Source organism: Salmo salar, chromosome 15 (genome assembly GCF_965601325.2).
Source record: "Salmo salar chromosome 15, fSalSal1, whole genome shotgun sequence".
NCBI classification, from domain to species: Eukaryota; Metazoa; Chordata; class Actinopteri; order Salmoniformes; family Salmonidae; genus Salmo; species Salmo salar.
In genome coordinates this window covers 60,627,481-60,652,505 of record NC_138305.1, presented here as the reverse complement: position 1 = coordinate 60,652,505, position 25,025 = coordinate 60,627,481, and the positions used below count along the sequence as shown (strand labels likewise).

General features: G+C 39.6%; 1 protein-coding gene across 1 annotated transcript in view; it reads right to left on the bottom strand.

Annotated features, from left to right (window-relative positions):
* Nucleotides 1–3,629, bottom strand: part of LOC106571759 (prospero homeobox 1a) — a 43,128-nt gene extending 39,499 nt beyond the window's left edge. The window contains exon 1 of the mRNA XM_014145186.3: nucleotides 3,317–3,629. The gene's annotated coding sequence lies outside the window, so the exon portion shown is untranslated. The remainder of the gene's footprint in view (nucleotides 1–3,316) is intronic.
* Between the last annotated feature and the right edge of the window lie 21,396 nt (nucleotides 3,630–25,025).

Sequence of the window (25,025 nt, the reverse complement as noted above, 5' to 3'; positions counted from 1 at the left end):
TTACACCTATTGTGACATATATTGTGTTATTTTATGGCTGGTTATGACAACAACATAAGAGTGTCAAAACCCAGATTTATTCTAATGTGATTTCCCATGTCAAGAAGTTTCCCTTCGTTGGAAAATGTATTTCTTAAGTCCTTTGTTGTTGTTGTAATGAATTCTTTACAGTCATGTTTTTTTTTCATTATATTTAAAATAAAATAAAATACACTTCATGACACTGCATGAAGCATTATGCCCTTCCTGTGTCACTTTACTTGGACTAAGAAAATACACTTTGTGACACTGTCAAGAAGCATTATGACCATCATAATCATATAAACCAGATAGGCCTATCGTGTACATGCCCTTGTGTCAAGTCATCAGACAAAAATAGGGTGTCTTGTCCTGCTCCTGAAACCGTGGTATAGGGTGCAATTTCAGACGCACCCTACATTTTCCTCTGTCTGTCCCCTGTTCCACACTGCCTGCCTGTGCAACACTGAACCAGTTCCCACGCAACACAAAGCTGCATAAAATTATGATAATTACTTAAGCACATTTCCTCATTTCCATTTTTGTGCGCTTCAAGCCAGCACAGAAAACCATTAGCTCAAAAGACTAAAGAGAAAGGCTGAGGTTGGATTAAGAATACCACAAAGACACAGTAAACACAGTGGAACTATTTCTGATTTAATTATAATCTCTTCTCCAAAAGTAATCTGTAGGTCATTTACATTTTAGGTAACATTTAGATTAGAAGTTGCCCATACCCAAAGCAATTAATTAAGTGCATATAGGGTCGTTCCATTTGATTTCAATCACGTTTTGACCACACCCCTTTTGATTTAAACAAAACTTTCTATACATATCTGCCCATGGTAGAAAGTTACTTTGGACATGAATGTCAAAAATATTTGGAGATAGAGATGCTCAAAGTTTAACCATATTGCAATATTTTAACCATATTAAACCATATTGAAATGACGAGACATCCATTTCTTCATCACTTGAAAAATATAAACAGTTGAATTGTATATCTTTTTTTATAAATGTTACAAACATGGTTGTTTTGTTTTGTAATTTCTTGAGAAAAAAAATGTTTTAATACAAACTATGTAATTTTTTTACGTTTAACGTCAATTATCTAAAAATGCATGGAGTCAGATTCTTTTCCATTTTCCCATGTTGTAGATTAGACCTGATTTTACATAATCTTAGGTGTTTGTGTTGTGCCTGCAATTGTTTGAGACACAGAATACTCTTGCGTTCAGGGTGGGTGTAATTTCAGTAATAGAAATAGAATTCATAGAATGGATATATATCCCTTCGGATCACTGGAATTTAGCTGGTACATCATTGACATTTAAATTGAATTGAAATTTGAACTTCCAGTTACAACCACAAAGATGTTGAATGTCAACTTAAATGGGGATGTCTATTTTATTATCTATATTTATATGATTTCAATAGCTTTCCTATGGAACATTGACAGTGTAATTTAAAATAACGGATATTCCCATTAAAGTCAACATTCTCTGATGTGTGGACCAACCATCTTTGTGCTACCAAATTTTGAAAGTTTAAGACATGCTGTCTCTCAACCTATGGTGGGCACAACACAAACACCTCAGATGATGTTTAATATATACATTTTTTTGATAATTGGTGTTTAAGGTTAAAAAATAAGAAATTATAAAATAGTTTGACAACCCTGTTTGTAAGCTTTTAAATTATATAAAACTCAACTGTTTATATTTTACAGTGATGAAGACATGGATGTCTCATGGTAGGGTTGGGCACCGCTATCTCCTAAATGTTTTGGCATTCAGGTCCAAAAAGTTACTTTCTGACCACTTCTACCATGGGCAAATATGTATAGAAAGTTTTGTTCAAATCAAAAGGGAGCAGTCAAAAAGTGACTGAAATCAAATTGAACGACCCTATAGTACAGTAAGTGTATTCATCCAAACCACATATCACACCCATTTAAAGTGTTATAATAACAAGTGCCACAAACAATAAAGCCTATTTGCAGATTGCTTCTTATATTTTACTGACTGAATGCGCACTGATCGAAGGAGCAACTTAGAGCACTATGACAAAAATGTTATGCCTTTATGAATGGAAACATTTTGTCACCATCCAGACGGCATCAGTACCCCTTTGTAAGTAACGGCTGACGACTACACATGTCGTCATCAGTGGTGTAGGACTTTTATTCAGTATATTTACAGAATTAATTAACATTTGCTGGCAATAGAGAAAAAATTCAAACTTTTATGTAAAATGTAAGAATTATTTTGTTACATTACTTCATATTCCTCATTCCTCAGTATAAGTGCTGGTTTTAGCCAGCTGGCAAATTTTCAACCACAGTCCCTGGGCAGGTTATTAAAAACAATTACAATAATAATACAGACAATCAATGAGCAGTGAGCACACACAGAGCAACATTGGACAAGCAAGACGTAGCATGCAGACAGACCAACATAGCACAAAAAGCAACAAGACAAAATCCATAAAAGCAACAGTGTTTCCACACCTCACAAGCTACAGACAACAGACAACATGGAAAGCTGCAATAGATAACTAGGGATTATGTTCAAAAGTCTGATTGGCCTTTAGCCATGTCTTCATGTTTTTTTGTGAAAATGTGATAGGTGGTGCAGTTGTGTGTTCCCAGGATCTTTACAGCTCTGAGAGAGAGAACGGGGCACCATCAAGGTAAAAAAAAAAGTTCATAACCCTTTGGACAGTTACGCCACTACTAGACTGAAACATTCAAAGAGTAGATCACATTTATCTGATATGATATATATCAGATATTAATAGTGATAAAACCAAGCTTGTTAAAATCGAAACGACTCACAAGCTTATTACACTGAACGAATAAGAACACACACAACAAAGACCATATAGGAGACTTGAAGGTGTAGCCCACACAGATTCAAAGATAACGGACTTCAGCCTTTGATCAAATCAAACCAAGTCAGACAGCCTTGAAAGTCTTTAGCCTATGTGCTAAAAAAAACATTTATTCACAAATAACACATTTAAAAAGACAGTAACTTACTTTTAAAAGTTAGAAATAATCTGTCTGTGATTTACAAGGAGAAAAGTGTTCTGCACATCATAACAATGAAGCAACTTAGTCACACTTTAGGTGAAAGAAAACAATTCAGCCTAATAATATCGTAAAAGATAGCTAATGTTGTCTTTCATCAGAATAAATTCTGCTGTTCATCTTTTTATTTTTTTTTATTTTTTTGCCCACCAAACGCACGCAACGCAAAAGAACAAGAGGGAAGTAACTGAGGACACGGTTACTTACCCGCAGATGAAGGGAAAGGCCTTTTTTTTTTACTGCTGAAAAAGAATACGGACTATGGAAGCTTCGCCGCGAAACGTTGAATGTTATAATTTCTCAGGGAAGGAAGAGTAGGAGTAAAGTGAGTGATGAGCGCGACCGTAGAATATAAAAAGAGATATAAAAGAGCTATTTTGCTCCGCTCTCTATCATCTTCTCTCGAGGGGTGAAAGACTGGTGATGATGTCGTAGCAGCTTGACCGAGGCGCACGCGATGCAGAGCTTCGATGCTCGAGCTCTCCTCCACCAACAAGATTCACTTTAAGACACAGCTGAAGGAAACAGGAAGACGGCGCGTCATAAGCTTGGTGATGTAACGGATCGCACCTACCAATAAGAACTGTCCATCGTATCCGGAGGAGTACAATGCACTGAACTTGACCGAGGAATGGGACTTCAACGGACTAAAAAAATATATAATTTTGTTTACAAGTAAATTATTTAATATGTAAGAAAACCTCATTTAGAAGTAGCTTATGGCATTGTAATACTGTCAATAGGCCTAATGTTTGCATAAACATTCATTTTATAGACATGTTATTGTGGATATACGATAATAGCAATTTTTTAAGACACAACATTTATATTTTAAATGTCATGAATACGTGTTTATGTAATTTTAACTAATGTTTAACGGTATCCATTAAAGACACACATTCCTCACAAATTTTACGCAACATTGTTTCATTTCGTTTTTTATTTCCAAGTTTGCCATTCGATAAGAGATTAATTGTCGTGTCTCAATTAGGCTTATTGATTTGTGTTTAGTGCAACATTATCCTTGTAACAACGATAAGATTAACTTTGTGAGTCTCCTGAGTCCAGGGGTTGAACGTGACTGCGCGCAGTGGCTCAGAAAGGCATGGTGTCGATATATCACTACCCTGGTTTGATTTACCGACCACAGACGAACACGCTAAGGTTTGAATACACTATATCATGGAAATGTTATTATGTTATTGCCTGATAACACTGGCCAGAGTCATTTCAAATACGAGTTTATGTTACATTTTTATTTCATTCACAGGTATTTCTGTCACGGAGTGAGACAAAATTCCATCCCTCTGTTTCACTGCATATTAGGCTAATACTATATTTATAACTGAGCAAACATCAATGTGTGTCTTTTAGTATAGCCTATGCATTTAAGTGGTGAATTTAGATGATCAATTATAGGCTACTTAATCCTCACATTTTATGTTTTATATTTGGCATTTGACATTTAGGCAATTAGTTACGAGGTTTGCTGCAGAAAGTTTTCATTTTGTCCTTTGGAATTCTTGGCCTTACTTTTTACCCTCTGTATATTTTAATTTAAGACACCTGTAACAACTAACCAGCACCTAATCAACTGAATAGGGATATTATCCACTTCAACATATTTGTGATTTATAGACTAGTGAATTTCAGTGTACAATTTCCACGCATGTTTGTAGTAGATTGCTACAATGTAAAGGTAATATCTGTACCGGTCTTCTGTAAAATAATCTAATGTCATTAGCCCTAGTTCCATATGTGTTCATAGTAAGTATAACTAGAGGCTAAATGTCCTCAATAAATTAAAATATAGGTTATATATTTTAAACCAAATGTGTGAATAGCATTATTTGTTATTTTGATATATGATTTGTAATGGTTTATTACGTCGTGTGTTAAACATTTTTTCAACAGGCTCCTCTTTATGCCGAACATTTTTCAGAGCCTCCATGACCTTCATTCTGCAACATTAATTTCTAATGGACGCTATACCACGTTATACACTCACTGTAAAGGGGTTACTGTGAATTTGACAGTAGCTTACAGGCAGCTTGATGGAAAGTAAAATTCAGTATTTCATATTACAGTACACCTACTGCAATATAAAGACCGTATCAAAGAAAGTACTGTCTAATGACACACATTACAATGCCTAAAATTGACGGTATTATACAGTAAAAAAGTAAATGCTACCGCAATTGGAATGAATTAATTCATGACATTCATTGAAGGGAGGGGTTTGTATTCACAGTATTTTACTGTAATTACAAGGGATTGGTGCAAGCAGGTTGGCTGCTAGGTAAAGTGTTTACACATTACGGTATATCACTTGCACTTCTAGAGGCCTTAATACAGGCTTCCAAACTGGCAGTGGCTACAGGGCGAAACAGACCAAAAGGACATGGCAAAATGCATGGCAAAACCATTAAAGGTTAAAGACTTGCTGCTACTCCAATCTGTCCCCTATTCAAATTGATGGGGCACAATAAATCCACATAGGAGTTAAATCGGCCAGATTCTCACGTGCATCTTACAAGGCACGCCTCAAAATATGTTAATGAGCCATACACAACAATACCATGCACCAACTAGTGGTCAAAAGGTTTTCGTTGCTCCAAAGATATGATATGTCAGTGTACCATATTCTGTTGGATGGAATTAAAGTACCATTCGAAATACAGCAGCAATTATTTCCCCTCCCACAATGCACCATAATTTACAGTATGTTCCAGTAAACGTTTCAGAGTATTTTAATCTTGATAATACCTCATATGTACCTACAATTTGCAGTTTTCCATTACAGTGTAGGCTACTTCTTATTGTGGCTGATGCTACTTTCACATGCACTGATATCACCGTTAATACAATTTCATAGGAATCAGGAATGTGGTTATCCATCAATGTGAAGATATATGTCCCCTGAATTTATTTTTCTAGAGGAGCTTTAAACATAAGTGTAAATTGCTTTATTATTATTATTATTATTATTATTGTTATCATCACCATGTAGCCTATGTCTAATGCTTATGAAAATAAACAAGCATTTATCAGCTGAGACTGGGCTATCTTGAATCAAAAAACGCTTAGAGTTAGATTATTTTTTATTTTTTTAACCCTTAGCTGAAAAGTTTCAGTCCACTTTTTTCAGTCCATTATGCCTGCTATAATAAAACTATCCGCTACATAAACAGGATTCTGATGTGCTTAATGAGAAGTCTTGTGATTTTCCTATGTCTTTCAGGCAAATGCCAAAAAGGAAAGGCGCGTCTCTTTTCCATGTCGCAAGCAAGTGTTTTTGAGGACGAATAAATTGCAACGAAGTCAGCAAATTTAGTGTCTGGAGTCTCTTTTTCAAAGCAGGTGTCCCGCTCCCCGCTCCCCAACTCGGCCAGTTCATTTGGCTTCATCTCCCCATGGTGCCCTCGGTGCATACACTCCATGGAAAAACAGTCCGGGACATTAAAGAGACTGTGTTTGGAAAAGGAAGACTCGGATGAGGTGTAGCGGAAACGTGTTCGTTAACACTGGCACCTATTATCTCGGTCCATTCCAGATGGATCAACCAACCCTATTTATTTCAGACTCATTTTCGCTTTCTGTAGAGTGCACCGCATCACCACTTTGATGCTGTAAGGCTTATAAATTGCGCATTACGCGCTGATGTGTGCTTTATTGACATATTTATTATGGTTTAAGTTGGTGTATCGACACGGGAGGAGCATTAAGGGAGAGAGTGACAACATGATTTTCTCTCAGAAGTTTTATTAACGTAACCATAATCTGCTGGTCAGTCATGGTAATAGACGCGCACACAAACCGGGCAGGCAGGCTTTCCACAGTGCTGAGCTGGGTCACTGGCCTATTTCCCTCCTCACTAATTTGGCCCAACAATGGGCCTAAAGAGGGAAACATTTTGGATGGTGATTAATTACAATAAGCATAATTCATTTATAACATTATTATAATATTTATAATAACAATAATATTAATTATTATGCTATTACAGACACAATTTCACCGAACATTACTTCATGTAATTATGTATTTTTATTTCACTCTATGGATATTGTTATTATTGTATTATGTAATGATGATTCAAATGTAATCCATTCCACTATTAATAAAATCAAATCATAGATTATTGGTGCATACACAAATGTGCAGATGTTATCACAGGTGCAGCGAAATGCTTGTGTTTCTAGCTCCAACAGTGCAATAATACCTAGCAATACAAAACAATACACACTTAATGCAAAAAGTAAAAAGAAAGAAATGAAAAAATATCATAAGGAACAATGTCAGAGTCTGGAATCATAAGAAACGTGTAGCCTTTTCATACACATTCCCCAGTATCTCAGTGCATGAATGTCAACCGGCTTATAACACAAAAACAAACTAAGGCAGCGCAATATGATTTCCCAAGTAACTACCTATCATGCCATTATTCTTAGAATCAGGCTATCAACATAAACAGACAAAAGTACGTGTGGAAGTAGCCTGTTAAGCACGTATGCTTACAAAAGCCCCTCAATCAGATAATGACATGATTGTCTGACCACAACGCTCCACGCTTTTCACAAGACACAGTTGTCAGAAAAATTGTCAGAGAGAGATGCAGGAGAGAGAGAGAGTGAGTGAGAGAGAGAGGGGGAAAGAGAGGTGCTATTTGTGAAAATACAGGCAGAGAGCGGTAAGACTAAAAGCTGTTTTGTTCCAGAGAGGTTTTGCGTCCTTGGAAAAAAACGAATTGTTTCAAGAGAGAGAGGAGAGGAGACGGTAGCGAGGAATGAGTGGGAGACATTACTTCTAAGAGGAAAATGTAGGATTATTCGGTTGCTATCTGTGTCTATAGGCTGTGTTTACAAAGGCAGCCCAATTCAGATTTTATGCCAATAATTTGTCTTTTGCCCAATCATATCTTTTGCCAAAAATTAGGCAGATGATCAGAATTGGGCTGCCTGTATAAACACAGCCTGTACCTCTGGATATACTGGAGAGATATCTACCTCCTCAAAATGACTAGTCAAATGAATTGTCCACATTACGATTAAATGGCACAATGACAGTGAGACTGTGGTTCGTGGTGCCCCTCTCATTTTCCATTTGACGACTGACTGGCAGACTTATACCAGAGCTGGTACTGTGCTTTTCTACCAGGCCAGCCATGCCCCAAATCACACAGTGCCCCTCCTCACCCCTAGGCATTGGTGGTGAATACAGGAGGGTAGGCGTAGCACTGTGTGGGGTTTGGGAGGGTTTGGTTGTGTTTTGGGGTCCTCAATTGCTGGATACTGTAACCAAGGCCTATTTCATGATTAATAACACAATCTGAGGTCTCTCCAAATCTTCTCTAAAGGAGTGGGACACATTTTGTATTTTAAAAACACACGCACCACACATTTACATTTTAGTCATTTAGCAGACGCTCTTATCCAGAGCAACTTACAGTAGCAATTAGGGTTAAGTGCCTTGCTCAAGGGCACATCGACAGATTTTTCGGAAATTCTAAATAGCGACCTTTCGGTTACTGGCCCAACCAACCACTAGGCTCCCTGCCACCCACAGGTAGCATGTTAAATTGCCAACACAATTTGACATGTTACTTGTTGATAAGAGTTAAAACTTCTTCGGGATCGGTGTCCCGTCCACGGGACGGTTGAGCTAACGTAGGCTAATGCGATTAGCATGAGGTTGTAAGTGACAAGAAAATTTCCCAGGACATAGACATATCTGATATTTGCAGAAAGCTTAAATTCTTGTTAGTCTAACTGCACTGTCCAATTTACAGTAACTATTACACTGAAATAATACCATGCAATTTTTTTGTGGAGAGTGCACAATTTTGAACTTGAAAAGTTATTAATAAACAAATTAGGCATATTTGGGCAGTCTTGATACATTTTTAACAGAAATACAATGGTTCATTGTATCAGTGGCCAAAATCCACCTAGTGGCCAAAATCTAAATTGCACCTGGCCTGGAATTATACATTATGGCCTTTCTCTTGCAATTCAAAGATGATGGTACCAAAAAAATTTACGTTTTTTCTTTGTATTATCTTTTATCAGATCTATTGTGTTATATTCTCCTACATTCCTTTCACATTTCAACAAACTTCAAAGTGTTTCCTTTCAAATGGTACCAAGAATATGCATATCCTTGCTTTAGGGCCTGAGCTACAGGCAGTTAGATTTGAGTATGTCATTTTAGGCGAAAATTGAAAAAAAGGGGCAGATCCTTAAGAGGTTTTAAGTAATAATGGGGAATAACGTGCTATAGCCTAAGAAAAAATAAACACAATCTTCTATCTGGAGAAGTGTCATGTTATTTGGATGCCATGACTTCCAGTTCAGAAAACATGTCTTGGAAATAATGGGCAATTAACCTGTTAAGGCTAGGGGGCAGTATTGACACGGCCGGATAAAAAAACGTACCCGATTTAATCTGGTTACTACTCCTGCCCAGTAACTAGAATATGCATATAATTACTGGCTTTGGATAGAAAACACCCTAAAGTTTCTAAAACTGTTTGAATGGTGTCTGTGAGTATAACAGAACTCATATGGCAGGCCAAAACCTGAGAAGATTCCATGCAGGAAGTGGCCTGTCTGACAAATTGTGTTTCATCTTGGCTCTTTTTATTGAAGACTGAGGATCTTTGCAATAACGTGACACTTCCTACGGCTCCCATAGGCTCTCAGAGCCCGGGAAAAAGCTGAACGATATCGAGGCAGCCTCTGGCTGAAACACATTATCGCTTTTGGCAAGTGGCCGATCAGAGTACTATGGGCTTAGGCGCGTGCCCGAGTCGACCGAATGCTTTATTTTCTTTCGTCTGTTTACCTAAACGCAGATTCCCGGTCGGAATATTATCGCTTTTTTATGAGAAAAATGGCATAAAAATTGATTTTAAACAGCGGTTGACATGCTTCGAAGTACGGTAATGGAATATTTAGAATTTTTTTGTCACGAATTGCGCCATGCTCGTGACCCTTATTTACCCTTTCGGATAGTGTCTTGAACGCACGAACCAAACGCCGCTGTTTGGATATAACAATGGATTATTTTGAACCAAACCAACATTTGTTTTTGAAGTAGAAGTCCTGGGAGTGCATTCTGACGAAGACAGCAAAGGTAATAACATTTTTCTTATAGTAAATCTGACTTTGATGAGTGCTAAACTTGCTGGGTGTCTAAATAGCTAGCCCTGTGATGCCGGGCTATCTACTGAGAATATTGCAAAATGTGCTTTCACCGAAAAGCTATTTTAAAATCGGACATATCGAGTGCATAGAGGAGTTCTGTATCTATAATTCTTAAAAGAATTGTTATGCTTTTTGTGAACGTTTATCGTGAGTAATTTAGTACATTTTTAGTAAATTCACCGGAAGTTTGCGGGGGGTATGCTAGTTCTGAACGTCACATGCTAATGTAAAAAGCTGGTTTTTGATATAAATGTGAACTTGATTGAACAAAACATGCATGTATTGTATAACATAATGTCCTAGGTGTGTCATCTGATGAAGATCATCAAAGGTTAGTGCTGCATTTAGCTGTCTTCTGGGTTTTTGTGACATTATATGCTAGCTTGAAAAATGGGTGTCTGATTATTTCTGGCTGGGTACTCTGCTGACATAATCTAATGTTTTGCTTTCATTGTAAAGCCTTTTTGAAATCGGACAGTGTGGTTAGATTAACGAGAGTTTTATCTTTAAAATGGTGTAAAATAGTCATATGTTTGAAAAATTGAAGTTTTTGCATTTTTGAGGAATTTGAATAACGCGCCACGGGATTACACTGGCTGTTGAGTAGGTGGGACGCAAGCGTCCCACCTAGCCCATAGAGGTTAAAACAATGCTCACTGAAGCTGTAACAAACATGGCTTCAATCAAACATTCATTAAAATTGCAGATGTTTTCTAAACATCTTAATTGGTCTTACAAAGATCTACTTTACATCTTCGGCTGTTCTATGAGCTACAACTGCAGCTAGAATTGCAAGTGTTCATCTCAATTCTGGTTTTCAGATTTTGGCACTACAGGAAGCTTTTACACACACAGTTGAATGTCTCTTTAGCCTAACCTTGAAATGCATAATAATAAATCAACATGGTAGATGAAAAAAAGAGAAAACAACAACTGTTATCAGAGGATGGGCTAAGTCAAAGAGAATCTATGCCAGGGAGTCAGCGGACCGAAGCGCACTGCGCGCCTTGGATGTGCTTCGGCAGAGACACGCTCTGAAATGCCCTGGAACTACATTAAACCCAGCCGACATCCTTAAAACAAACAATGGCACCATGAAATAGGGGCTTATAGTGCTCAAAGTCAAAGAGCCCCCTCAGCACTTTCTCTTTCAGTCTCTGTCTGCCTGTATCCCCTCTGTTCTCTCTTTCCCTCTCTGAAACACACAGAGAGGGACTCTTCTTGGGATTGCACGCACTCTCATGTCATGTCAACATGCATAGGACCCACAGGAGAGACCAACATTGTTCATAATGACCTTTCAACTAAAAAATATCACTTTTGTGGCTAAACACGCGGTGCTGGGGTAGGCTAATCAAAACTTACTATCAGGAATCAATGTAAGACCCAAGTGCAGACTGTGTGAAGTAACAATGTTTATTGAAACCACAGGGGCAGGCAAACTACAGGTCATGGCAGGCATGGGTCGATAATCCAGAGCAAAGGCCAAGGTACAGGACGGCAGGCGAAACCACAGGGGCAGGCAAACTACAGGTCATGGCAGGCATGGGTCGATAATCCAGAGCAAAGGCCAAGGTACAGGACGGCAGGCAGGTTCAGGGTCAAAGACAGGCAGTGGTCAGGCAGGCGGGTACTGGGTCAGGACAGGCAAAGGTCAAAAACCAAGAGGACGAGAAAAAAGAAACTAGAGAAAAACATCTGAGACAAAACGCTGTTAGGCTTGAACAAACAAGACAAACTGGCAACAGACAGACAGAAAACACAGGTATAAATACACAGGGGATAATGGGGAAGATGGGCGACACCTGGAGGGGGGTGGAGACGAAGGGGGGTAGAGACAAGCACAAGGACAGGTGAAACAGATCAGGGCGTGACACTTACGTCAGTGGGACCAAAAACATTTTCCCCTGGTTTTACCCCTAAAGCATGGTTTTACTATGGGCCTATTTCAGATTGCAAAGACATGATCAACCATCTCCGCCAGTGAACCATATGATTATTAAGGCATTTTAAGTGCCCAGTTCCACACTGCCTCCATGTGCATGCCTGCCTTGGTGTGTCAAAGCTGCTCCATAGAGGAGTGGTGAGGGATGGCTTTGGGCACACAGCAGGGATATAAACACTGGGCCTCCATCTTCTCCATACCCCCCCACCTTTGACCCCCACGCTTTGCCATATCATAAAACCACATTACAAGGAACCGCTAAGATATTCTACAATAACAGAAGCCAGGGTGTTAAAATCAAAGAGAAGCCAAATTAAGTCTAACAACACTTTATGGAAAATACATTGGAGAGGGATGGATAGGAGACACATTCACTTTCATCTAATGGTGTACTAGACTGGTACAGTAACCCATACACAAACTAACCCACCCACACACATGCCCACACACACACATGCACCCCACACACACCTTCCTCAGGGTTGCCGAATGATTTCTTCAAGAGTATGGTCTGTTGACTGTTATCTTAACCATTTGCACCCCCTCTTCTAGTTGACATATACCCATGACCTTTGAGCCCATGTGTGGATGTTTGGGCTAGCTATCAGCAGGTCTCTAGACTGGAGTTTCCTATCATCCATTACCTTTTTTGTTCTCTCAGTGACCTTTCAAACCGATAACATTCTAGAGTCTTGGAGGGGTCATGTAAACACCAACACACACAGCTACAGTGCCTTGCAAAAGTATTCATCCACCTTGGCGTTTTTCCTATTTTGTTGCATTACAACCTGTAATTTAAATAGATTTTCATTTGGATTTCATGTAATGGACATTCACAAAACAGTCCAAATTGGTGAAGTGAACTGAAAAAATGTATTGTTAAAAAAACCTACTACTAATTACCTTCAGAAGTCACAGAATTGAGCTTTTTGACCATCAAGGAAAACACTTTGTCTGGCGCAAACCCAACACCTCCCATCACCCCAAGAATACAATCCCCACAGTGAAGCATGATGGTGTCATCATCATGCTGTGGGGATGTTTTTCATTGGCAGAGACTGGGAAACTGGTTGAAGGAATAATGGATGGCGCTAAATACAGGGGAATTCTTGAGGGAAACCTGTTTCAGTCTTCCAGAGATTTGAGACTGGGACGGAGGTTCACCTTCCAGCAGGACAATGATTGTATACTCACATACAAGCACCAACTAGCCAATAGTATGTTTTACATTGATGACACTTGTTGATTTACATTTAGATTTTACTGGGATCCCAATTAGCCGACGTCTATGTCAACAGCTAGTCTTCATGTGGTCTGACACATAACCAAAAATACATCACAGACAAAAATACTTTCCAATTTACAGGCATATAAAAACATTAACACAGACATTATAGACTTACACTCACATACATTACTACATATACATATGCCTTAACTAGGTTAATTAGGTAAGGAGTTTTGTTGTGAGGTGTTGTTTTATTTGTTTTTGAAAGCAAATTTAACTGTTTGCTTGAGTAATTTGAGAAGGAAGGGAGTTCCATGTGATCATGGCTCTATATAATACTGTGTGTTGCCTTAAATTTATTCTGTTAGAAGTATATGTAAGTATATTATAAAGACAATTTTTGAATTTTTAACACAATATTTCTTAGAAAAACAAGAATTGATGTAGTCAATCTCTCCTCTACTTTGAGCCAAGAAAAACGGACATGCATACTGTTGACATTAGCCCTGTTCTGGGCCAGCTCCAGCTTTTCTAGGTCCTTCATTGCAGCACTTGACCATTCCACAGGGCAAAACTAGAGCCTGCAGGACTTGTTTGGTTGACTGTGTTGTTAAAAATGCTTGGTGCACATCAATTTAATTATGCATAAAAACGTGTATTTTCCATGTTCCAATGGCAATGACCGTAATCATCTGATCATATACTGTAATGAACTGAATTTGTACTGAATATGCTGTACTCTGTTTTCAATATTCTATCTCTTAACCTGATGCCATTTTCTGTGTTGTGTTTTAATTCATCAGAGCCCTGCCTCATCCATTCTCAGTTGGGCTATGTATAAGTACACTTCAACTACAGGTTACAGCAGCTCACGGACCACAAAGCTGCTTCCTTCAAAACACACACGCACGAACACACGCATGCACGCACACACAAACACACACACGCACATGCATGTACATACATACACATGCACATACATACACTCAGACACACAAACACGCACAAACTGTTTGTGTGTGTCACACTGTTCAAAGACTTCCCTGTGGATAGAGGCGTCTGCCAGCGCAGCCATAAATCACGTTGAGACTGGTGTGGAGGGCACCGTGCACCTTGTCCACGCCGCCCACACTATAGCGCTAAATAAACCATAACATCCTGCCTCTCGTGCCGCCCGACACACCAAACGCGACCCAAGGGGAGCGTATGATGAACCCCACTCTCCCCCTCCTCTCTCTCCTTTCCCCTCCCTCCCTCCCTCCGTCCCTCCCTCCCCTCTTTCGCTGGCATCGGTGTCTGGGCTGGCACACATTGGGGATTGCTTCAGCTTGCCTCTTTCGCACGTTGGCCCTCTTCCACGTGTTTAGAGGTCACTCTTTTTTCCATTCCAACGACTTCCTGCTTCAAGAGATGGTCAGAAAATAGCAGGAACTGAGCACTTAACGTGAGGATGGCGACTCCCTCTTCCTGTCGTGTGCCTGGTTGGGCTCAGGTGTGTTGGACACACTACACTACACTACCTGAGGGTGGGTTCATCCCCCTTCCACTACAACACTCCACTCTCAGAGGAAGTATAATGTTTCTGGAATGCGATGTGTTGCGTAGAAAATACAGGTTTTATGACCTGGCCATATAAAAAGAGAGGGTGTGAGCCAGGCTCAAAGTGGACGTTCCCCCACTAAGAGACAATAAAACTAACAAAGAAAAAAGAAGGCAGTGTTGGGTAAAAATGTAATTGTTTCCCTTGATTTTGATATAATGTAGGGTGAAGCAAAGCAAACAACCCACCCTAACCCTCCCTGCCTCTGTCTTTCTCTCTCAAGCTGTCTGTTACTTCTGTGACAATCTGTGCAATGTATGTGTGTAAGTGTGTGTGCATGTGACAGCTTCACCTTACCTCCATGTCACAGACATTGTTTAACCTGGCTATATATGACCTACAGTCATAACACCTGTGTATCATTCTAGATACATTGGCACGGATCCCTCCGGAACTTTCATTACGCACACCTGGCACCTATTCCCAGTGATTAGTAATTGTATAAGTATAAGTGTGCCCTTGGTTTACCAGTGTCCTGTCGATTATTGTTACAATGTCCATTGGTGCGTGTGAGTACCTGTGCTGTGTGTTTTGGCTTTCGTGCCATTGTGGATTGTGCAGATGATTACGGGTCTCGTTCCCGTGTGTTAATCATTGTGCTCGTGTGTTATTTATTAGACGTACTCCTCGCTCTTTTGTTTGGGTTTCTACCCTGTGTTTTTGTATAGTGTTTGTTTAGTCTTCATCCCCGAGCCTTTACACGGCATGCCCTAATTTTTATATTAAATAAAAACTATTTTACGCATTCCTGCGCCTGTCTCCCAAATTATTCATACCAATGTGACATACATTGTCTAATTTTATCTGCTGTTAAGAATAAATTGAACATGACACATCCATGTGTCTTAAGAAGTTTTGTCATGGAACATGATATAAATCAGGCAGTTCACTTTGACTTCTAATTTTAGTTCTTTTTTCCGATGTTATTTGCCTGGTATTTATTTAAATATTTATTTAGCTAAAATAAAGAAGAGAGAAAGTAATTGGTAGATACGGTCACGACTTCCGCCGAAGTCGGTCCCTCCTTGTTCGGGCAGCGGTCGACGTCCCCGACCTTCTAGCCATCGTCGATCCACTTTTCATTTTCCATTGGTTTTGTCTTGTCTTCCATCACACCTGGTTTCAATTCCATCAATTACATGTTGTATATTCCCCCCCAATGTCCGTAATTGTTTGTTGTCAGTGCTTGTGCATGTTATGTTCTGGTGTGCGTCGGGTTATGTACCCATTTATTTTAATTGTTCTGTATCCAGTGGGTTTTGATGATTAAAGTGAGCCGTTGGAAACACAGTTTTGCTCTCCTGCGTCTGACTTCTCTGCCGCCAGTACGCACCCCGGACAGATACATGTATAACATTTTACAAAGTTATTTCTAAGAAAATATCAGATAAGTCATGAACTGCAAAATAAGCTGTAATCAAATGATGACAAGAATATTGTTTGACATTTGTTGAAGTAGCGTTTAAGTGACTGTCAGGTGATATTAAAATCGGAACCCCCAATCATTCTCTGGGTCTTTTAATAAAGGGAAGACAAACCAGCCATCTGGGTATTCCTGATCCTCCTGGTTTTCCTTTAATTAATCTACTTTTCCTCTCCGGAAGTTTATCCTGTTCTGCCGGCTTGTCAGAGTTCAGTCCCAAAGGAAAGTGAAAGGGGCTTTTTTCAGATGCTGACTTGTGAAGAGGACAGCGGGAAGCAATACAAGTGTGTGTGTGTCCTGGCTAAGGGTTTATTTTCAGTATTGAGACACTATGATTCCTATACATTCAGCACGACCTCTGTGTCACATGTCCGTGCACTCAGTGTCACCTCCTTTTGCAGAAATAATTATCATACAAAATATGCATCCTAGGCCCCCACTCTTTCTCCCCATCCATCTCTCCCTCCATTGACCCCCTCTTTTGTGCACCCAGGAAAAACACTAAATGTGTCCCTGCCAAGTGATAGCCTTTTATCTGAGCTCTAAACAACCAGACTAGTCTTATTCTATTTTCTCTCCATCTCAGTCTGAGTGCTCCATGCTCTGACCCACTCCATGATCCACCCAAAGAATATCTCAGTAAAACAGAGGAGGGAAGGGAGAGAGAGAGAGACATGATGAGAAGAAAAGAAAAGGTAAGAGGGAGAGAGTGAGAAAGAAATGAGACAAAACTGAACAGAGAGGGATGGGGAGAAAGAGAGGAGAGTGATTGAGATTGGTAGAGGGAGAGAGAGAGAGGGGGAAAGACATTGGGGGGAGATAGAGAGGGAGAGATATATGTCCATCTGCTCTGATGATCTCACTCCAAGAGCTTCTGGCATGGCCCTTTCCACCATGACAACATGGCCTCAGTAGCCCCAGCAACTCCAGAGGACCCAGGGCCCAGCGCAGTCTTGACCCATATCAGGAGTATCATTCTGGGCTAACAGACTAGAGTTCTGAGATTATCAGGGGCGCAAGTTTGGTTTTGGAAGTGTGTGTGTGTGTGTGGGTGGGGGGGGTCATACATTTTTTTAAATAAAGTTTGGAGGTCTTCAAGACATCCTCTATGTCAAATTTCAGTCAGACCACCCAGCCAACCCAAGCACCCTACACCCCTACCCCCACCAGTCTAGTCAATAACTCAACACACTCCCCAACAAAACTTCCTTCCCATCTTTTATTTGTCTCAAGGGAAAGGTTTCAAAAACAAAAGTTGAATGAAAACAAACATACAGCTACACATTAACACACAGAAACATCACATCCTCCATATAATTCGTATCATAGGCCTAAAAGTACTGTAGAGCTCTTTTTACTTGCACCCAATATAGTTTGGTCGCCCCGACCTCTCCCTAGGGGTCCACGGCCCTGTAGTGCCTCAACCCAACACACCCCACTCAGCTTTAGAATCTTAGTGAAACGTTCATTATTGGTTCCAGGTGTGTTAGGCCAAGGCCAGAGTGACAACAGTACAGCAGACCCCCAGGGCCAGGACTGAGCAGCCAAGCAGCTAGGCATGTTTTGAATACAGACTCCTTCAGTTGTACTGTATTACATTTAAGGAATCCAGACCTTATAAAAGTTGCACAGTATACCCTTAATCTTAAAACAAATATAGTAATACTGTACATAACTTGACATTTCTTCCATACAATGTGGGAGGAAAACCAACCTTTCAATTAATGGAAATGCATTTATTAGCCACTATAAATGCTAGGTTACATAGTTTCTACACAGCAAACAAAAACAGGCAGAAGGGAGAATCTGTAGACATGCTGAGATTAAAGAACATACTCTTTGCCATATTTCAGCCACAAGACCACTACATATGAAAATATGTCCCCTTTTGTGCTTTACACCTCAAGAAGAAAATTACAATTTCTGAGTGCATGTAATTCACTTTCACTGGCATATAGTACGTTCTATGGAGGGTTTTAAACTGCAGTCATTAATGTCTGAGATCATATGAACATGACTGGGCATTCAAACATATCTGTGTCCATTCATCACCATTAATAGCGTCTCCCAGGTCTTCCTCACATTTTTGTTTTACATGTTTTGTGTCATCGGGAAAAGCCTCTATCCACCTTTGATACAGTTTGGAAATCAACTTTGGAGGTTTGTCAGACTGCCTTAAAGTAGCATCTGGCTTGTCCAGTGTTTGCCGGACAGAGAGAATAAAGTGTTGTATCTGCAAGAATCACCTCACCTCTGTCACAGACTGGTCTTCCCTAGCTGCTTGACTCTGCTGAGACCACTGTCACCATCTGATCCTCCTAAAATGAGGCATGACAAAGAATTACCTTGGTGTACATTTATACATTATATTATCTAAGAATAGAATCGATGGTTCAATAATTAAAATGACAAATTTTCCCAGATCCCAGACTGTAGCTTTAAGCTTAAGCTGCTGTACTGTAGCTACTGTTGGTCTCCCCATCAATTCAAGATGGAACTTTGTATTATTCAATGAATATACTGCAAAAATCACCTGAGCTCTATAGACTGGTCTTCCCTGTCTGTCTGACCCTGCTAAGACATGATGAGCATAGTGTTGTGTACTAGAGGGCTGCATTCCCGTGAAAATATTTTTGCTGTCCCACAGATTATTTAGAAATGGTCCTCTTTCTGCTTTGTATGCGTTAACCTCTTACATCTAGACGTTCCGCTAGCGGAACACCTGCTCCAACATCCAATGATGGGCGTGGCGCGAAATACAAACTCCTCAAAAATACAAAAACTTCAATTTTTCAAACATATTACTATTTCACAGCATTTTAAAGATAAGACTCTCCTTTATCTAACCACACTGTCCAATTTCAAAAAGGCTTTACAACGAAAGCAAAACATTAGATTATGTCAGCAGAGTACCAAGCCAGAAATAATCAGACACCCATTTTTCAAGCTAGCATATAATGTCACAAAAACCCAGAAGACAGCTAAATGCAGCACAAACCTTTTATGATCTTCATCAGATGACAACCCTAGGACATTATGTTATACAATACATGCATGTTTTGTTCAATCAAGTTCATATTTATATCAAAAACCAGCTTTTTACATTAGCATGTGACGTTCAGAACTAGCATACCCCCCCGCAAACTTCCGGCGAATTCACTAAGAATTTACTAAATTACTCACGATAAACGTTCAAAAAAAGCATAACAATTATTTAAAGAATTATAGATACAGAACTCCTCTATGCACTCGATATGTCCGATTTTAAAATAGCTTTTTGGTGAAAGCACATTTTGCAATATTCTAAGTACATAGCCCAGGCATCACGGGCTAGCTATTTAGACACCCGGCAAGTTTAGCACTCACCAATATCAGGTTTACTATTATAAAAGTTTGATTACCTTTTGTTGTCTTCGTCAGAATGCACTCCCAGGACTGCTACTTCAATAACAAATGTTGGTTTGGTCCAAAATAATCCATCGTTATATCCGAATAGCGGCGTTTTGTTCGTGCGTCCCAGACACTATCTGAAATGGTAAATCAGGGTCACGCGCGTGGTGCAATTCGTGACAAAAAAAATCGAAATATTCCATTACCGTACTTCGAAGCATGTCAACCGCTGTTTAAAATCCATTTTTATGCCATTTTTCTCGTAAAAAAGCGATAATATTCCGACCGGGAATCTCCTTTTAGCTAAACAGAGGAAAGAAAACAAAGCATTCGGTCGACGCGGGCACGCGCCTGAGTCTCACAGTACTGTAACCAGCCACTACCGAAACACGCTACTTTGTTTCAGCCAGAGCCTGCAAAGCCACGATTCAGCTTTTTACCGCCTTCTGAGACCCTATGGCAGCCGTAGGAAGTGTCATGGGACAGCTAAGATCCTCACTCTTCAATAAACAGAGACAAGAAGAACGACACCTTGTCAGACAGGCCACTTCCTGCCTGAAACCTTGTCAGGTTTTTGCCTGCCATATGAGTTCTGTTATACTCACAGACACCATTCAAACAGTTTTAGAAACTTTAGGGTGTTTTCTATCCATATGTAATAAGTATATGCATATTCTAGTTACTGGGTAGGAGTGGTAACCAGATTAAATCGGGCACGTTTTTTATCCAGCCGTGAAAATACTGCCCCCTAGCCATAACAGGTTAACCTACCTATTGTATTAAAATCACATATTTTTCGCATTATTCACACACTTAGAATTCACTGCTTCAACTCAAGTAGCCTACCTCTGCTAGTTGGGCGTGAGAGTTCAAGTGTGCCTAGAATGTGTGGTCTCATTGAAATAGGGTAGGCTGCCTACATGGGTGGAGAATCACGTGGCAGTTAACTTGAATATGAAATTAACTTAAATATGATTAGACTGTAGTTTACTACAGTGTCTGTAAATAAATATTGATAATGAAAAGAAGTGAAGGGCGCTCAACCAACTTGAGTCGAAGTGCGATCAAAAAACGTAATCATAATCACAACACTCACATAGGTTAGGTTACTATGGTGAGTGAGCGTTAAGCCTTTTCATTTTCAATAAATATGGATTACACATTTATTTGTCTCTGCATGGAAATTGTCCTCCTAACCTAAAAGGTAGGCTATATCCTATTGGACTATGCAAAATGTAGCAAGTGTCGCTGTCTCAATTAAATAGAGTAGGCTACAGCCTATGTATACATGGGCGGAGAAGCACGGAACAGACCAATAATGTAACGTTGACATACTGACGAATACAATCACATTGCACAAAAAAAACGTCAGAATATCAATATTCAATTGTTTGGCCGATGGTTTCATTGTTTGGTTCAGGTCTAGTTCGATTGAGGCAAAAATAATAGCTAATAAAAGCCAACTTTTGGCCAGTTCTCTTTCTAGCGGTACATCAAGTGGCAAAAGCTTGTCAAGTGAATTTACTTCTGAAACGTGACAAAACAAAGGCTACAAAACATGAGAGAGTGAGAGGGTTTGGGCTTCTGTTTAATCCATTTATTTTCATTTCTCTTAGCATGTCGGATTAGAATAATTTTATTTAAACTGTCAGTTTGAGCTGGGGATTGAGAAATCTGGATTTTATAGGGATTATTATTATGGAGAAAATGCACACACACACACTCTCTCTATCTGTCTCCCTCCTTTTCTCTTTTATTCCCTAATAACCTGCTTGACCAACAAATTATGTTTATTGTAGGGATACAGACTGTGTGTGCAGTGTGTTTACACTGATACACTCAACAAACTGGCTATGACTAATGTTGATTTTCTCATCACACTTAGACAACAGAGAGAGCCAGGTCTAAGTGAGATGAGGCTGCAGCCCGTAGCAGACTGACCATGGAGACACAGTAGCTTCAGTCCAGATCTCACCTATCAAGGTTTATCATCTAATCTACATTAGGATAAGGCAAGAAAAAAAACACCACCTTTTCCTCCTGAGGTCAAGCGTTTTAATCCTTCTCTTCTCATTACATTAAAAGATGAGGGAGGCCTCACAGTCGCTCTGCGGTATTTAACTTCTTACATCTAGACGTTCCGCTAGCGGAACACCGCTCCAATATCCAATGATAGGGCGTGGCGCGAAATACAAAGTCCTCGAAAATCCAAAAACTTCCATTTTTCAAACATATTACTATTTTACACCATTTTAAAGACAAGACTCTCCTTTATCTAACCACACTGTCTGATTTCAAAAAGGCTTTACAACGAAAACAAAACATTAGATTATGTCAGGAGAGTACCCAGCCAGAAATAATCAGACACCAATTTTTCAAGCTAGCACATAATGTCACAAAAACCAAAACCACAGCTAAATGCAGCACTAACCTTTGATGATCTTCATCAGATGACACTCCTAGGACATTATGTTATACAATACATGCATGTTTTGTTCAATCAAGTTCATATTTATATCAAAAAACAGCTTTTTACATTAGCATGTGACGTTCAGAACTAGCATTCCCACCGAACACTTCCGGTGAATTTACTAAATTACTCACGATAAACGTTCACAAAAAACATAACAATTATTTTAAGAATTATAGATACAGAACTCCTTTATGAAATCGCGGTGTCCGATTTTAAAATAGCTTTTTGGTGAAAGCACATTTTGCAATATTCTGAGTAGATAGCCCGGCCATCACAGGCTAGCAATTTTGACACCCACCAAGTTTGTCACTCACCAAACTCAGATTTAGTATAAGAAAAATTGGATTACCTTTGCTGTTCTTCGTCAGAATGCACTCCCAGGACTTCTACTTCAACAACAAATGTTGGTTTGGTTCCAAATAATCCATAGTTATATCCAAATAGCGGCGTTTTGTTCGTGCGTTCAAGACACTATCCGAAGGGTAACGAAGGGTGACGCGCCAGCGCATATCGTGACAAAAAAATTTGAAATATTCCATTACCGTACTTCGAAGCATGTCAAACGCTGTTTAAAATCAATTTTTATGCCATTTTTCTCATAAAATAGCGATAATATTCTGACCGGGAGACGTCATTTTCGTTCAAAGACTGAAAATGTAAAATGGACTCTTCACGTGCACGCGCGCACCCGTCTCATTGTTCTCAGATCGACCACTATCCAAATGCGCTACTGTTTTTCAAACGGGGATTGCAGAGTCATCATTCAACGTTCTGGCGCCTTCTGAGAGCCTATGGGAGTCTTAGAAAATGTCACGTTACAGCAGAGATCCTCTGTTTTCAAAAAAGAGGCTAAAGAAGGCCAAGAAATTGTCAGAGAGGGCACTTCCTGTTTGGAATATTCTCAGGTTTTGGCCTGCCATATGAGTTCTGTTATACTCACAGACACCATTCAAACAGTTTTAGAAACTTTAGGGTGTTTTCTATCCAAATCAAACAATTATATGCATATTCTAGTTTCTGGGCAGGAGTAATAAACAGATTCAATCAGGTACGTTTTTTATCCGGCCGTGAAAATACTGCCCCCTATCCATAACAGGTTAAAGATACCTCTCCTTCATCTATCTCATTGATCTGACATTGTCTCAGTCAGAATGACATCTCGTGGGACAGTGAGGGTTAGTTCAAATCAAATCAAACTATTTGGCACGCGCCAGGTGTTGACCGGATGTAGACCTTACAGTGAAATGCTTACTTACAAGCCCTTAACCAACAATGCAGTTCAAGACAGAGTTATGAAAATATTTACCAAGTAATCTAAAGTAAAAAAATTATTAAAAAGTAACACAATAATATAACAATAACGAGGCTATATACAGGGGGTACCAGTACTGAGTAAATGTGTGTGGGTACAGTTAGTTGACGTAATTTGTACATGTAGGTAGGGGTGAAGTGACTATGCATAGACAGTAAATAGCGAGTAGCAGCAGTGTAAAAACAAATGGGGGAGGGGGTCAATGTAAACAGTCCGACCATTTGATTAATTGTTCAGCAGTCTTATGGCTTGGGGGTAGAAGCTGTTAAGGAGCATTTTGGTCCTAGACTTGTCGCTCCGGTACCGCTTGCTGTGCAGTAGCAGGGAGAACAGTCTTTGACTTGGGTGACTGGAGTCTTTGACCATTTTTTGGGCTTTCCTCTGACACCGCCTAGTATATAGGTCCTGGATGGCAGGAAGCTTGACTCCAGTGATGTACTGGTCCATACGCACTACAGTGGTTTCTCAACTAAAAGTTTTGAGGTTATGCTGCGAGATTTAGAGGTAATTTGAGGTTTAGTACGTTACCCTGTGTCACTGCTTCATTGCTCCAGACCACCGCAAGGGGAGTTAGAGCACTAATTATGCTTTTGAGTCCAATGCCTAATGTGTGTCTACCCGACAATGAATGGCGACATAAACCAAGTAGAAACTGATAATTGTGCACGACTTCAAAATTGAATTTCAATGAACTGAGTGATGAGGATGAAGAAGGTGATCATATTTAGAATAATAGTGTAAGAATTGCTATTTCTCTGTCCTGCACGCGCAGACCCTGAAAAATACACAGATTTTTTTGGTTTCTACTCGTCAGTATTACTTACTAAAACCATTGTCACACTAAGGTTTTTATTCTAAGACAAAACAAAAATGTTCAATTATATTCCATGACTTTCTTAACTTCTTCGGGCTAGGGGGCAGTATTTGGAAGTTTGGATGACTGAGGTGCCCAAAGTAAACTGCCTGTTACTCAGGCCCAGAAGCTAGGATATGCATATAATTGGTAGTATTGGTAGTAATATTTAATATATAAATGTTTTGGTTATCCTGCCCTGGATGCCATTATGGGCTATTAGCAGGACAATAGACTCTTTCAACACCTCTCTGTATTTTGATACTTTGTGCAACCTACATGATCAGCATTAAAAACTTTGTGGATGGGGCCTCCTGAGTTGCGATGCATTTTTTATGTTTTTCACCAGGGGCCGCTATTCCAAGGATGTGTAACCAAAGAGAGATACCATGAGTCAACACAGAATATCAACTGGGATGGATCCCGAGGCAAATGTGGCTTACCAGCGAACCTCCGGGTGTTCATCATTAATACTGTGTCTCAGACA